Source organism: Pelodiscus sinensis, chromosome 20, assembly GCF_049634645.1.
Source record: "Pelodiscus sinensis isolate JC-2024 chromosome 20, ASM4963464v1, whole genome shotgun sequence".
NCBI classification, from domain to species: Eukaryota; Metazoa; Chordata; order Testudines; family Trionychidae; genus Pelodiscus; species Pelodiscus sinensis.
Genome location: NC_134730.1, coordinates 26073393 through 26087171, shown reverse-complemented (window position 1 = coordinate 26087171; position 13779 = coordinate 26073393). Strand labels below are relative to the sequence as shown.

Genomic DNA, 13779 nt, shown 5'->3' with positions numbered 1-13779 from the left:
AGCAGAGAGTGGGCTGCGATTTCCTTTACCCCCTAGGGTATGTCTAGACTACAGAGTTTTGTGAGAAAAACGGCCGTTTTTCCAACACAACTTGAGTTACATCCACACTGCAAGTGCGTTCTTCCTCAAAAAAATCGAAAACAGGGGTGTTTGTACGATAGGTAATCCTCATTTTATGAGGAAGAGCGTGTGTGGGGGAGGAAGAGGGAGTTCTTTCGGAAGAGGAGGAAAAAGCGCAGGTGCCCTGGTGGCTATTCCGTCCATAGCAATCACAGCTTACGTGCGAGAGAGCGTCCATTCAGTCTGGATGCTCTCTTTAGAAAAAGCAGATCGCTTTTTCGATGCACTTTTGCAGCGTGGGCATTCTCTTTCGGAAAAAGTATTTTTGGAAGATCTCGTCCGAAAAAAGCTTCTTCCGAAAGAAGCCTGCAGTCTAGACGTAGCCCTAGAGGGATTTGGGATGGGGCACGTTGACTGAACCGGGTCGGGGAAGCTGGAATTGCTGCTGCTTATCCAGTCTGGCTCAGCTGGTGTACAGAAGGCATAAACTTTCTAGGCGGCAGTCGGTTGGGGCCTGGACCTACAGCAGTAGCCTTGCTCTGCCCTGACGTTGAGTTGTATTGTGGTAATGCCTACAGGCTGTCAGGATCGGGCCTGTTATACCATCATAGTCCATGGCAAATAGCCTGCTAAGGACTGTTGCCCCAGCCAAGGTCTGCTGTTGTAGCAGATGTCATGCGGGGATGTTCCCAGATCTGGCTTGATCCCTTGTACTTGATGCCGTACCGACCTTTTGGAAGACTTTGTCCCGACCCCAAAGAGCTTCCTCTAAACCAGCGTTTCCCAAACTATGGGCCTGATACCGGGCCACGGGAAAAAATACCAGGCCTCAGCGTGGCTGCCAGGAGGGGAGCAGGGTGGGGTACGCTGGGAGGAAGTGTGTGTGTGGGAGGGAAACTGGCCACCGGGAAGCAGGGATGGCGGCAGCAGGGCTGTCCGGAGGAGATCAGGGCGGGCGGGCGGAGGAAGCAGGGTTGGATGGGGGGCTGGACGGGGGAGATTGTGAGGAGGAGAATGGGAGAATCAGCTGCCGGAAGCAGCGGGGCTGGCCAGGGGAGATTGGGAGGAGAAGCGGGGGGGAGGGGAAGGGGGGAGCGAGGAGGGGTGGGAGGGAGCAAATCGGCTGGCGGGAAGCAGGACTGACCCAGGCACATGCAGACCCGGGCACACGAGTGAGTCCAGCCCCGGGGATTCCAATTTGCCACCCCCCCCCCCCCCAAACCTTCCCTCGAGTAGTTGCAAACTGCCTGGCTGGTAGACACACTCAGGCAGCGTTAGCACATCTACCAGCCAGGCAGTTCGCAGCTACAACTGATACTCCTAATAATAATAAAACTTACCTAATTAGACAATACCGGGCATTTTCTATGTCCGGTATTTTCTCAGTTTGTTTCCCGGACAGAGCTTTCAAATACCGGACTGTCCGGTACAAAACTGGGCACCTGGCAACCCTCCTTGCACCCTCCCTCTGAGCCAGATACCCTACCCCCAATCTGCTTCTGCTCCTGCCTCTTGGAGTGCCCATGTGGGGCTGGGTCCCCCAAGCCCTGGTCCTGGTGAAACACTGAAAATTTATTCATTTTTAATTCTTTTTTTATATGCATTTATATTTTTGGGCTGCAAAAAACAGTACCAAAAAAACCAGGTTCCAACTAAAGTAAAAAGTTTGGGAAACTTTGGTCTAGCCAGCTTTCTATCCATCTTACAGTCCAGGTATCCAATCCATATTCCCTTAACTCACTGGCAAGAATATGGTGGGTGACCGTATCAAGAGCTTTGCTAAAGCTGGCACTGGGGGCTTTGGGAGGACCAGAAACAACGTATTTGAATAGTCATCATTTGCTTAATGAATATGCAAATATGCAAATGAATGTTACCGGTCCTCCGAAAGCTCATGAATGGATTTACTGGTCCCCGTGTCAAAAAGTTTGGGAACCCCTGCTCTAAACTAATAGACACAAGCTTGTGTAAAGGGGAGAAAATATAATGAAGTGGGGAACGCCCCGTTGGATGCAATTCTTGGTGGGGGTTAGCATTTTCATAACTCCATGGGGCCTCGAGGGCTGCCAGCTCAGGTCCCCGCTTGTGTTTGGTGCTGCATGGAGAGGGTGATATCGTCTGCCCCCAAAAGCTGCTTCACTCCCAACCTACGCATTCCCCGTGCTAGCCCGGATTGGCAAGGTCGGCTACTTCTCTCCGTCCTGTCCTCGATCCTCCTCCCTCTGTATGCTGCCCTCAGTATCGCTCAGGAAGGAAAGAGTGGATTCAGGCTTTCTGATGCCCTGCGTCTGCTGGGAAAGCAGTGCCCGGTACCTGCTGCTTCCCCCTAAGGCGGGAAAAGAAGCACGCAAGGATGTGGTCTTTGTGGACTTCAGTGTGGATTTGTACCTCCTATGGGCTCGCTGGTGCCAGGTGCCGAGAGCTCTTGACATTGGTATGAATTGAGTGCACAGCTTCTCTCCACGGGTGTGAAGCACCGCACGGAAATGGGCCCAAACATTTTTAAGGTACCCGTCAGGTTGATGTCTACACTTCCCTGCATTGCGCCAGCCTTCCCGCTCTTTGGTTCCGTAATAGCGGAGGAGGTTCTGAACCCTAGAATCTAGAATACTAGGACTAGAAGGGACCATGAGAGGTCAAATCCAGTCCCCTGCCCTCATGGGAGGACCAAGCACCGTTTGGATCATCCCTGACAGGTGTCTGACCAACCTGTTCTTAAATATCTCCAGTGATGGAGATGCCACAACCCCCCTAGGCAATTTATTCCAGTGTTTAACCACCTGACAGGTAGGAAGCTTTTCCTAATAACCAATCTAAACCTCCCTTGCTGCAATTTAAGCCCCTTGCTTCTTGTCTTGAATCTTCTAGCCTGACAACCCAAGTGTTTCATTAACTCTTTGCTTTCTTTTTTTTCCCTCTTTGCAGGTTCTGTGGCGAGAGATGGAGACTTCTGGGCACGTGGACCAGGTATGCAAAGGGGAAAACCAACTTGCTGCTGGAGCATCTCTGTAAAAGAGGTTTCGTTCCACCTTTTGGGAAGTGGAATCCTGGGAAAGCACAAGAGGAACCCTTCACCTGCAAGACCTGAAGTAGAGGTGTTGGGTGAAAGGAGTTCAGCCTGGTTTCTACAGGAGTCTAGATGGTTTTGGAGGTTATGATGGGATCTTAAAAGGAGCCTCCCTCCACCTGGAAACTACCTCACAGTGCAGTTACTGTGGTTCACTTTCTATGCTTTGCCCCATTTTTTTTTTCTGTTTTACTCCGCTTCCTCCTGGTTCTGACCGTACCTTGGGGAATCCCATACAGAGATGGGACTTGACCTCCTTCAAGATGCACTATTCTGGGCCTTTAGACCTGGAAATTCTTCTCTTGGCCAGGAGGCTTTCAGGCCGGCTATGGTGGGGTGAATGGCTAAATGCTTTCAAGTCAACCAGGGGCTTGATTTCCATGCTCTTTGGAAAGAGCCCCACAGTTTGCTTATTTTCCATGGAAACAGCTACAGATTTTTTTTTCTCCTTTCTCCCTTCTGACTTCTTTGGATCTTGGTCCTCTACGTACGGCTGGTTTATGACCCAGTGTAGATGCAGCCCCTTGCCACAAAAATAGCAAAGGTGAAAACCTCTGCTGACGTGCAACTTGCTGAATGAAGGGAGCAAGCTGTGTGCACCTGCATGGTGATGAGAACATGTTGGGATGTTTGCTGGGATAGTCTCTTGAGATGCAGGTCCTCTCGTGGTGTAGAGAAAAGACGTGTTGTGTGGATACCTCAGTTCAGTGCAAGTCCACGGAGACACTTAATTGCAGCTATCTTTAAACCAGAATGGGCGGGGGACCAGATGAAGGAACACAGGAGACCGGTAACTCCAGGGAGCGAGCATCAAGGCACCAGTAACAAACTGGGAAAATGTCACCTTCAGCATCTATTAAATGTCTCCTTTAAAAAAAAAAATCAATTGCCTCTCTTGCTACTCAGTCCCTCGTGCCTTAGCTCTGAGACCTCAGCACTGGGGTGTCAGGCAGCAGGAGAATGCGAGAGTCGGATACAAAGGAAGCCAGGGTGCTGGCCACCATCTCGGCACCTGAATGTGCCAGAGTGGAAATTGGATGTCCTGTCCTACTCCCACCTGAACACCCGTCTGAAACGTCACCGCCTGATGGTGTGAGCACCAATGTACAACCGGCTTACGTGGCAATTGTGCCAATAACGTGTGTGGTTTTCAGCTCCCAAATGTGTGTGTTGTCTCCCTCCTACCCGATATTCATGCAAGGCACCAGAAGTGCTCTATGGAATTACACAGCAACAGGAGCACTAACTAATACGGAGACTGAAAATCTTTTTCAAAATGGAGGCGATGTGACTTCAGTTCTCTGTGGGAACTGTTTTCTCACAGAAGCCAAGTTAGAATAAAGACTGTATGTTTAATATCTTTGTATTCCGTGTGCCATGATGCTTCTTTTTACCAAGGGTCTAGATTTGAGATTGGCAGCACTTTGTGGTTAAAGTTTGCATAGTTTTCTGTATGCTGTGGCTTCCTGCCTCTGCTTTGTGTTTTCAGTTCAGATTTGAAGAAACTCACTGGATTTCATGTCGTTTTTTTACTGCAAGCGGCCCTTGGCCCCAGAATTGCTGAAAAGGGGTTTTGACCCAGTCTGTACCCTTGGGCTGAAATGTGAGTGTTGATGAAACCCCGAATCAAAAGATGGTTGAATGGCTTGTGGTTTTGCAGTGATGGTTCTGTGTGGCTCATGGTGAAAAATGAAGGGAGCAAGCTTGTAACTGGCTCCTTTTTAATTAGCCCAGTTTAACTGGTGGGCATATAGGTACGTGAAATGGCCCCTCTAAATGCCCAGATGCAGAACTGGATTCTGAGTGGTGCAGAATAGATGTGATCAAAAGGATATTCTCTTCCTTCTGTTCGCCAATGATCCAAAGGTAGATCAAATGTTGGTCTCTCTCATGAAGTAGATTTCCTTGGTGGATATGGTTACAGCCACACTGGTGTAAGTAAAGGAGAATTTAACTGTGTGCAAACTGTCTCCTAAAACTGTTTCCATCCCGTTGTGTAGTGCTGCATTAAAGCAATAATGTACTTCCACGGTGCACAGAGGATCCAAAGAGTAAGTGCAGAGTTAAAACGGCTTGAATGCAAGAATAGCCCATTGGTCTGTTCAGCTGCTGGAGTGCTTTTGAAGAGGTCTGCCGGTATTTCTCCTCCTGGATGCATGAAGAGTTGAGCGGAGCCCAGTGGATTGGTGTTCTGCAGCAGCTGTGACCAGCAGGAACAGTCCCCAGGCAAATTAAAGGGTTCCCTTCTGTGAGTCAAACCTGGATTTCCATGTCTCAGAGGGGTTTTCCGTGTTAGTCTGTAACTTTAAAAACGAGTGGTCCTGGGGCACCGTAGAAACTAACAAAAATATAGAGTAAATTTAAAAAAACAACTAATAGTCTGGTAGCACTTGTAGACTAACAAAACATGTAGATGGTAGGGGTGGCAGCTAACAGGTGGTTAGATAATGCTACATCTCTTACTTACACCTCCTGTTGGCTGCTTTTTTTGCTACCGTTCCACCTGCCGGCCTCCACAATGGCATCTATACTCATCTAATGGTGTGATATTCACCACCACTTAAAATCACTTCTGAACGTGAGCTGTGGGGGCCAAAATCTGCTTTGTTACACCTGTGAATCCCGGTGACTTTCTTTTTAATGAGGCTACAGAGACCTAACTGTTTATTTACATTCCCATTGAGGAGGTAGAATCCCGTCTAACCAGTTAAATGTTATATTTGACCGATTAAATTGGGTAGGCTGGAGTGGTCCCGCCTCTTCCCCTCGGTTAACCATAATCGGTAAGTCTCTCCTGGGAAGAGTGAGGAAACCAGTTAATCCTTCACATCACTAATTACCATAGTAAGGAGGAGCCCAGCCCCCACTGGACTAGGGACCGTACGAACACTGAACAAAGAGAGACTGCCTGCCCAAAAGGCTTATGATCGAAGGCTTTGTCTACAGTCCACAGCTGTTAGTGACACGGCTGTGTCGACACAGCCATCTCACTAAAAGTCTGGCAGTGTGAGCTCCGCTTGCTGGTACTTTGCCAACAAAATACTTCCGTCCCCTAGGTGCGGGGTTCGCGTTCTCGACAGGAGAGTGCGTCTGCTGCCAACCACCCATTTACACGGCCGCTTGCCGGGGCCAAACTTTTGTCTAAACTTTTCGGCGGGGATGGGGCTTTTTTAAAGCACCCATGGGTGATGTTCAATTGGCAGTGGAGACCAAGCCGAAGCACAAGACGAGAGACAACAGACAGGGGAGCTGAAGGAGACGATACCAGCCAGGATAGAAGGTGGTGTTGGAACACACCCCCAGCCGAAACTTGGTTGAATTGTGCTTTGTGTAGGCTTGGCAAAGGGAACTCACACAACTGAGCTGCAGTGCCCAAAAAAGACCCCACATGTCTCCACTGATGGCCTTGTCCTTTTCCTTAATGCCCCTTGACACTACTACCTGTGTGCCATGCACTCACCCACCGCCTCTTTAACTGTCCCATCTCTCTTCCGGCAACTCAACCCAGTTTTGTCCTTTGTAGCTGCTGTGTTTTGAACCGACAAATGTTGGTTTGGATCTCTGCCAGGGAAGACGTGAGTTCAGAAGGTAGTTCAAATCGAGGGCGTGCATGGTGGTGAATGTTTATTCTCCGATCCTTTTCTCTCCTTACGCCACCCGTCCATGCATTGCTGTAGGAACGCTGGCGAACCCAGGCTCGATCAGAGACAAAGGGATGGAAAACAGCCAGAGTGGCTGAGGTTTACCTCTCTGCAGTTGGGTGGTGTCTGGGAAATAAGTTGCACGGTTTTAGTCCTCTGCCTTGAGGACAGGCCTCTGCATGTCCAAAAGAAGCTACCCTCGCAGCTGGCACGAACTCATCCTACTGCTAGCAGGGAGGCACGGGGACTAAAGGAACTTCTAGGAGCAGAAAAATCAGAGGGGTTGCCGTGTTAGTCTGTAACTTTAAAAATGGCGAGACGTCCTATGGCACCTTAGGGTGTGTCTAGACTACAGAGTTTTGTCAATAAACACGGACTTTTGTCGACAAAACTATACCTGCGTCCACACTGCCTTTGAGTTATGTCGACATAACGTCGACAAAACTCAGCAGTTTTGTCGATGTATGTAAACCTCATTCTACGAGGAATAATGCCTTTTGTTGACAGAGTTCTGTCGATAGAAGGCGTTATTGCATCTACACTGTCCTTTGCGTCCACACTGTTATGTCGACAAAGCGGCTTGCTTTGTCGACAGAACTGGATGTAGTCTAGACGCTCTTTGTCAACAGAAGCTTTGTTGACAGTATCTGTCGAGAAAACTTCTGTCGACAAAACCCTGTAGACTAGACGTACCCTTAGAGACTAACATATATATGCTTTTGTGGGCAAAACCCACTTCCTCAGAAAGGGATAACACAAACCCAGAATTTATATCTGAAATTATAAGAGAAAGTCCGGGTAAAACTCCTTGTTTTAAAATATATAGGATCATGAACTTTCATGAGTAAAACCCACTTCATCAGATGAATTGGTGTAGAAATAGAAAAAACTAAGATATATAAAAAACAACAGAAGTACCTGTCAGTTGTAAGACCTGTGTTAATGAGGCTAATTAAGTGTTCAGTTAAGCAGCAGAGGCTGCCTCTAGAGCGGAGGTGAGGGGAGCTTGTATTGCTTGTCTTGAATTGTCACTTCAGTATGTCTTACCCCCAGTGTGGTTCCAATGCTGCTCTTGTATTAACACAATTCTTTTAAAAATGATTGAATGACATTGACAGCTGGGGGAGACGCATGTAGGTATATCGGGACCGGTTCTTTTCATCCGTGTTCTGCACCAAGCCCTGCTATTCTGCTACTAGATCTCAACCAGCATTCCCTCTCATTTCTTCCATCCACGTGCAGAATAAATTTTGTTCCGTACAGATGTGCATCCCCGGTAGAAATTCATGCTGCCTGCTGTGGGTGCTCTGCTGCTCAGCTAGGCAGTCTTTGAATATCTCCTGGATGGCCGCCCAATCGCTCCACTTACCCTGAATTTTACTCCAGTGTTACCTGTATGTCTTCATGCACCATCATCCTAATTTGTTCCCAGTTACAGGCTAAAACAGTGTTTAAACAAGTGTGGCTTATTCCTAGAAGAAAAGGGAAACAAGCCAGCACCTCCCTACTGCAATAACTGTATCCATCTAGACAGTGCTGATAAAACTATTTTAGTGTAAAAAAAAAAAAAAAATCACCTCTGCTTATTGAAATAGGGGGATGCCCTCTGTTGGAGGCATTGTAGGGAAATTGGAACATACTTAGACATGTGGTGAGTTATGTCCAGGATTTAGATGGGGCTTTGGGGACATTTTTAAAGAGATCCAGCTTATGACGATAGGCATAAGCACAGTCAACCTGTGGAACTCCTTGCCAGAGGATGTTGTGAAGGCCAGGACTTGAACAGGGTTCAAAAAAGAGCTAGATAGCCACAGATGGACTTATCGTCTATGAATCTATTAGCCAGGATGGGTAGGAATGGTGTCCTTAGCCTCTGTCTGTCAGAGGCTGGGAATGGGTGAGGGGAAGGAATCGCTTGATGATTTCCTGTTCTTTCCCCTCCCTCTGGGGCGTCTGGCATTGGCCACTGTCAGAGGACAGGATACTGGGCTAGATGGACCTTTGGTCTGACCCCGTCTGGCCGTTCTGATGTTCTTTTGCCAGCTTTCTGAAGGTGCCTTATCCCAGCTAATGTAATGCTCTAGGAAAGAGTCTACCACGCTACATTTTGAACAGAATGACAACTTAATTACTTTTTCATTGTTAGCAGCAAGATTTTGTATTGCACGTTATTGGAAAAACGATGAGCTCCTCCTCCGACGGAACTGTGTGATGGTAAACTAGGGGCCGTTTTTGTAATGGCAAAGTTCATACCAAGTGGGCGCGTAAGAGAAGCCTCAGAAAGCGGATAGGTTTTTGGAAATGTGGCCACCCTTTGCGAGAAGACCGTGCTCCAGTCATGCGGCCAGCTTCTTTTTGAATATTAGTCTGATCCATCACAAGCACCAGCCAATGTTGTATGTTCACAGGCTTAAATCGCTGCAAGGGAGGTTTAGTTGGACATTAGGAAAAACGTTCTCACTGTCAGGATGGTGAAACACTGGAATCAGTTGCCTAAGAGGGTTGTGGAATCTCCATCTCCGGAGATATTTAAGAGCATCTTAGACAGACACCTATCAAGGATGATGTAGATGGGGTTTGGTCCTGCTGTGAGGGTAGGGGACTCGCCTTGATGACCTTGCGAGGTCCCTTCCATTTCTAGGTTTCTATGATGATGATGATTCCGTGTAACTTGAATAAAAAGTGAAAAATAAAATAGCGTAGACTGGGGCAAGACCATGTCTGCCAGTGAGCCCTTGTAGACTCATTTCACTGATTGCATAGGTTTGAACTCGGTGCTGGAGCAGATCGGAGCTAATGCATTCACTGGTGCTGCTTTGCACTTACGCCAATAGCCCGTGCAGGTATGGCGTAAACTAAATTGGATGTAAATTGTTAAACACGGGTAAGTTCCAAGTAATGCTCCTTGGAAAAATAGTCCCAACCATGCCTACCTCATGCTGTTACCCCTCAAGAAAGAGATCTTGGGGGGACGGTTGACAGTTCTCTGAAAACTTCAGCTCAATGCACTGCAGCAGTCGGCAAGTCCAATAAGAATGTTAGCGCTATTAGGAAAGGGGTAAGACAGTAAGACAGAAAAATCATAATGCCGTTATGCAAATCCAGGGTATATCTACACCTGGAATGATGTGTCCGTTTCTGGTTGCCCAATCTCCTAGGATCCTAGGGCTAGAAGAGACCTCAGGAGGTCATCAAGTCCAACCCCCTCCCCAAAGCAGGACCTAGCTCCAAAAGGATATAGTGAAACTGGAGACAGTTCAGAGAAGGGCAACAAAGATGATCAAAGCTCTGGAAGAGCTTCCTTTCGAGGAGAGAGACTAAAACGACTGGGACTATTAAGCTTAGAAAAATGACAGCTGAGCGGGGATATGACGTCTATAAAATCACAAACCACGAGGAAAAGAGGGAATAGAGAAGGGTTCTTCACCCTTGCCCATGATACAAAAAGCAAAGATTACCCAGTTAATTTAATAGACAGCAGGTGGCACAGAAACAAGAGGCAATACTTTTTCACACTCAGCACAATTAACTTGTGGAACTCCTTGCTGTGGGATGGTGGTGTGGCCAAAAGTTGGACGTTTTCTTTTCTGAAACCAGTTTTACAATGGCTATTCGCCAAGATGGCCAGTGATGCAGCCCCATATTTAGGGGACCCCTAAATCTGACTGCTAGAAGTTATGAGCAGAAAGCAGAGGCAGAGCCCTTTGTATTTGCCTTGTTCTGCATGTTACTCCTGAAGTTTGGGCACTGGTGAGAGGTGGAGGCTGGATTCAGGTATAGAAGAGACCATGGGCCTGACTCAGTTTGGCAGTTAATGTTCTTACAGGGAGCTGCTCCTGGATGAATCTACGCCTCCACGCACATACTGCCGTGTGGTGGTGGCGTCTGGTTCCTGTTCATGCTAGTGGACAGCACTGTGGGGGTTGTGCAGGGCAGGGGGATGCATGCTGCAGCATTCCTGGACAGCTGAGAGCTTGGGTGGTCACCCAAGAGAGATTCCTAGGTTGCTCCATGCTTAGAGTGCCCACAGTTGGCTGCACGTGTTTCTACTGGCGGTGCACATCCTTGCATGCTTTGGTGCATGTAACAAAATTTATTCTGCACACAGATGGAAAGAAATTAGAGGGAACCACTGGTAGACAGCCTTGCCTGGGCTCTGCCGGCTCTCTGAACTGTGTGAATTATTTCCCCCAGCAGCTCCGGGGAAGTGGTCCCAGCACTGCGCAGGGTAAGACGCTTCCTGCTGCGGCCGTCTTGAAGTTCATAACTAATATTGACTTCAAAGGCTGTTTGCTCTTCTTGTCGGGCGTGTAATCCAGGCTTGTGGAGAGATGGAAAGTCAACACGAGGCCGGGCCATTGGAAAGGGAAGGAGGTGTAGGAGCTGTGATGTGATTTTTTTTTTTTTTTTTTTTAACCTGTGTGTCTAAGGAGGAAAACCGACCTGTTGTTCTTGCTAATAAATACAAGCAGGAAGCGCGGCTAAACCCGTGGGGATTTATAAGTTTGCTTTTGATGAAATGCAAATAATCAGTCGAGGCTCGCTCGGCCTGAGCGCTGCTTTTGGGCTTTTGTGTGCGCTGTGCTGGCTGGCGCCTGCTCTGTCCGATAAGAGGGCTCTCCGGGGTGCGCCGGTTTTTGCTAAAGGAGGTGCTTTTGAAATGCCTTTGTCTACCTGTCTCTGGCCCGGATCCTACAAAAGGCCAGGCAGCCCCAATGGGGTGCGACTGGCCCTCCGTGCCCATCCGCTCCCATGGGAGAACACCTCCACCTCCAGCCCATCTTGGGCATTCGGCACCTTGCCAGGTGCCACCTTTCATTTTGCAGTCGGTTACGGGGAGGGCTATGCCACCCACGGGCGTATCCAGGCCTGAGTGCAGAGCTGTGTGGGGCCGCTTGGTTTCCTAAGCCCCAGATTGCTGCTTGCTGTGCGATTGCAAGAAAGAGCCTTCCACCTTGATACAGCCTGTGTGCGAGACAGCCCCATGCGTCAATGCCTGGCTCTGGAGGCTTCCCTTCCCCTCGGATGCTGTCAGAACATAATTATAGGCGCTTAAAAGCTTGCACGGGCTATTCCTTAGATAAACTGTCATCTCTATTAATGCTTATTAGGCTGCAGACTGAAGGAGCATGAATGGAAACTGGCACTCACGTCTAGCTTTCACAAGCATTCAAATTCACATGGAATTTTGCTGACAGCAGTGGCCTTAGCGTGTGCACGCACACACACACACGATCAGTGATACCTCTCAACTCCACACCCGGTGCTGCCAGCACATCTCAGGCCAGGCTTGCACTAAAGGGAAAGGTCAAATCAAGATACGCCGCTCCAGCTACGTTAATTAAGTAGCTAGAGCCAGTGTACCTTGTTTTGAGTATCCCCACCGTCCCCACAGTGGAAGGCCGACCTGAGCAAACACTCCCACCGGCTTTCCTTATTCCTCGCAGAAGCAGGAGTACCAGCCGTGGCTGGTGGTGCCCTCTGAGTTTGATTTAGCGTGTCTTGACTAGACCCGCTAAATCAAACTCCGGAAGACCGATCACAGTGGTGCCAAGCTTTGATGAGTGAAGATGTGGCCTAGGTCTTGAATTGATTCACAGATTTTTAAGGACAGAAGGGAGTCTTAAGGTCACTGCGTCTGATCACCTGAAGAGCACAAGCTCCTCAATTATATTGATACCTTTGTAACAAGCCCAATAACTTATATTTTGCTAAACCCTCAATCTTGATCTGAAGATAGCCAGAGATGGAATAGAAGATTGGGTCAGACCAAAGGTCCATCTCGCCCAGGATCCAGTCTTTCAACAGTGGCCAATGGCAGGTGGCCCAGAGGGAAGGAACAGAGTAGGTGATCATCCCCTACAGTGGTCCATCTCCTGTCGCCCATTCTCAGCTTCTGACAAACAGAGGCTAGGGACACCGTTCCTGCCCCGCCTGGCTAACAGCCATCGATAGACCCAACCTCCATGAATGTCTCCATTTCTTTTTGGACCCTTGTTATCGCCTTGGCCTTCACAACATCCCAGTTTCGTTACTGATTATTCAACAGACCAGGCTCTTTAAAGCAGCCGGCCCTGCCCTCGATTCATGTGCGTGCGGTTTTCAGGTCCAACAGCAACGAGGCGGCTGAGACTCACTAAACTTTTCACTCCACTGGCACCTAGGTCTATGGAGTGGAAAAAGCAGCTCCTCACCCTTCCCCCCCCCCCCCCGGTTCTGTATTGCTTTGCCCTACGGGAGTGGGGCACCTCAGCTGGTGAGGGAGACAGGCAAGAAATCTGATCTAATATTTCTCCCTTTGGAAACTGAGTGTGAATTTTGAAAACCTCCTCAGTCGGGCCCCTTACCTGTGTCTCCGTGGTGAAAACCATGTCACAGACCATGAAATAAGCCCTTCCCAGTGAATTGTGATGTCTCCTGGTTTCAAGGGGGCTTCCTACCTCCTACTGGGCTGGAGAAGGGCAAGACCTGTCCCTTTCTTGCAAACTGCTCTGGTGGTAGAAAGTAGGGGGCCTGACCAGACCCTATTCTACCTCTTGCGACTTCCTGCAGCTGCAGGAAGTTTTGAGGTTGCTGCCTTCAGAGTCCAGCTCCGAAGGCCGCACAGAAGAGAGGAGGGCAATCCCATGACCCCCACCAGCTCCCTGCCATCTCCTTTTGGGTGTGGACCTCGCGGTTACACCACCATGAAATTTCAGGCTGGAACAGCCGGAAACGTGAAATTTACCAGGCTTCGAATCCGGTGAGATCATCCCTGACAGGTCTGTCTAACCTGCTCTTAAATATCTCCAGAGATGGAGATTCCACAACCCCCCTAGGTAATTTATTCCAGTGTTTCACCACCCTGACAGTTAGGAAGTTTTTCCTAATATCCCACCTAAACCTCCCTTGGCAAAATTCAAGCCTGTTGCTTCTTGTCCTCTCTACGCTATGCAGCTTTTAACAACAAGGCTGCCTCGACACAGCCCAGTCACTACAAGCAGGTGTGGATGCTCTGTCCTTTTGTCAACA

General features: G+C 48.7%; 1 long non-coding RNA gene across 1 annotated transcript in view; it reads left to right on the top strand.

Moving 5' to 3' along the window:
* The window catches only part of LOC102460467 (uncharacterized), a 119964-nt gene extending 115481 nt beyond the window's left edge, over positions 1–4483 (top strand). The window contains exon 3 of the long non-coding RNA XR_331134.4: positions 2986–4483. This is a non-coding gene — a long non-coding RNA (uncharacterized LOC102460467). The remainder of the gene's footprint in view (positions 1–2985) is intronic.
* Positions 4484–13779: the final 9296 nt, after the last annotated feature.